The sequence below is a fragment of the Pteropus vampyrus genome, unplaced genomic scaffold, assembly GCF_000151845.1.
Source record: "Pteropus vampyrus isolate Shadow unplaced genomic scaffold, Pvam_2.0 Scaffold34, whole genome shotgun sequence".
Taxonomy (NCBI): domain Eukaryota; kingdom Metazoa; phylum Chordata; class Mammalia; order Chiroptera; family Pteropodidae; genus Pteropus; species Pteropus vampyrus.
The window spans coordinates 2,938,130-2,940,679 of NW_011888815.1; positions in this window are offsets into that span (position 1 = coordinate 2,938,130).

Below are 2,550 nucleotides of genomic sequence, written 5' to 3' on the forward strand. Positions count from 1 at the left end.
TTAAAAGCAATGACACCTGACCAACATTCCATTCAACAAGCACATTCGACAAGCCATTCCCACAGCTGAGCCTCAGACGCTTCTCACTGTGGCAACACCCCGCGTCATCCAGCAAAGGCGATTCTACGCGGGGCCACAGCCAGGCTAGAAGGAATGAAACACGAGGTCTTTGGCTCTGGTTATTTAGCTAAATAAGTGGAATTCCTACTACCAGACATAGAAATGTTGGCGGCCAGGGAATACCCTTGAGCAAGGTTAAGCTTCACCGAGAAAAAGAAATTTGGGTTTTACCTATGTGATGAATGGGGGACAATGTCTCTTAAGATTCACTCTCCATGTCTCTAAGAATTTTAACTTTTTTGAAGCAACTACTACCTGGCCATGGAAATTCTTACCCATAAAATCTGTAATATATATAAAAGTTAACACTTTGAGTGACTTACTATCTGTGAACATTTTTAGCTAATTAGCTTATGTTCAGAGTATGTCTAGGTATTTGAAATAATTTGCTAGAGAAGATTATTATTAATAAGACAATTAAATACTGGCGTTGGCTTCTAAAGAAAGGCTCTGTAATAAATTTTTCTGAGTAATTAGAAAGTAGACTTAGGGCCACTCCTTTGTTCAAGAAGCTGAAACCCTACCAATCGCCTGCAGAAAAACGCAGTTAAGTGGCACAGTTTAGTCTTAAATGAGTCACTAAATTTGGTCTCTCTGCACCTACCACTAGAAAAAGGGGATATGCTTTCTATAGCTTGTCATGGCAATTATACGATAGGAAAAAGTATGAGTAAATATAATAACAAAAACTCTTCGCACTAACAATAAAAGGAACGCCATTCTCTCAATGCCATCAGCAGAGTACACATGCACAGATGTACACGCTGCAAACATCTGCCACTTAGACAATGGACAAAACTTTGCCTGAATCATACCCTGGTAGGTCTAGATCTATATGTTTTTATCTCAACTGTTTCTTAGCGCAGCTTTTATTGGTCTAGAAATGATGAGAAGTACTAATGGAGGAAGATGTGAGGGATGCTGGGTGTGAAGGTCTTGTCACTGTTAGCAGATCTCAGAAACCTTCCTCTTGGGCGTTCAAGGGACTTACATCTCTAAAGTTCGCCTCGAGTTCTCCAGTTTGAGACGGACTGGATTGACTGCATGTCCTGTCCTGGTTCCCCAGGAGCACAGAAGCGTTGGAACCCTCACACCTATGCATTTACAAGCTGGGTCTTCTCTGTTTCAAAGAAGCCTCCTTCGACCTCGTGGGTGACTACCGCAATTGTAACTCGTCCTGTTTAAATTGCTCTGGCTCATTCAAACAGGCACAGTGACATTGCTAACATACCTCTACCACAGTGTTTCTAAATGTATGACAGACTGCATCAGCTGTGACAACAAGGAGCACATTGGACCCACGGATGGCACCTCTGCCATTTAAAATTTTAAAGAACTGGTGAAATAGGTTTCTATGCAAGCATGCATGTTACCTAAGCTGTAAAAGCAATCACATCTGGTAGGACTCTAATACGAGTGTGGAGAGTGAGAAATCTCCATTTTAATCATCATATTGATGATGGGGTTGTTTCTTCATAGGCCAAATATCTTGTTGCTCATGTGAATTCCGAAGGCGAGACAGAGGTGACTGCCTATTATAAATGCAGATTTTATTTTTAAAAAGTAACAATTATGACATCGTTGACAGCGCCTTTGTATAAGACTTGGTTCAAGACTTGTTTAAATTAAGAAATTCAGTGTAACAACAGTGTATTGAACATTTTTCAGCCACATATATGAGTCCATCTGCTGTTGTAAGTGCTGCTTGTGGTTTTGTGGTGAAGTTAAACAGGTTAAAGCAACTGCATTATTAGACTATTCCTTGGATAGAACATATTAGAAAGAGGCAGGTAATGTGTTTGGACAATTAAAAAAAACTCAAGGAGTCTGGACAGAGAAGTGTATTATGATGAGGTGGAGGAGGTATGACCTTAGATTTCTGCATCTTTAGATGTTTCACTTTCTGTAGCATTTAATGATTGAAAAATGCTGTTAGTCAATTTTGACTCGTGGTTTGGCAGCTGGAACCACAGGACAGGAACTCCACTGCGGCAGGAGTCAGAAGGAAGAAGCTTTCTTTGCGGGTTAGCTCACTATTTTAATTCAGTTGTTAGTCAGCTTTAAAGGTATGGTTGCCGTTTCTCCTCACTGCTCTTTCTCTTCTTCCTTTCATGTTTTATTTCCCCTCGGTTACTTCTGCTCTTCAAGGTAGGGGCGCAGCCCTCAGGCAAAGCACAGTGGAAAAAGCCTAGATTTGTCTCAAGCCTTGAGTTGCTCTGACTCTGCCACGAACTTGATGGGGGTAAGGGGAGGGGTATTTCACGCTTCTGAGCCCAGTTTTCCTCATTTTAAACCGGAGGTACTATGAAGTGTGTCACACATTTCTGAAAAGTAAATAGGATCACGTTATACTACGCCACGCGCGCACCTGGCACGGGTATAACCTCTTGTCAGGGTCAAGGTGGCGAAGATGGAGGCTGCCCTCTTGCC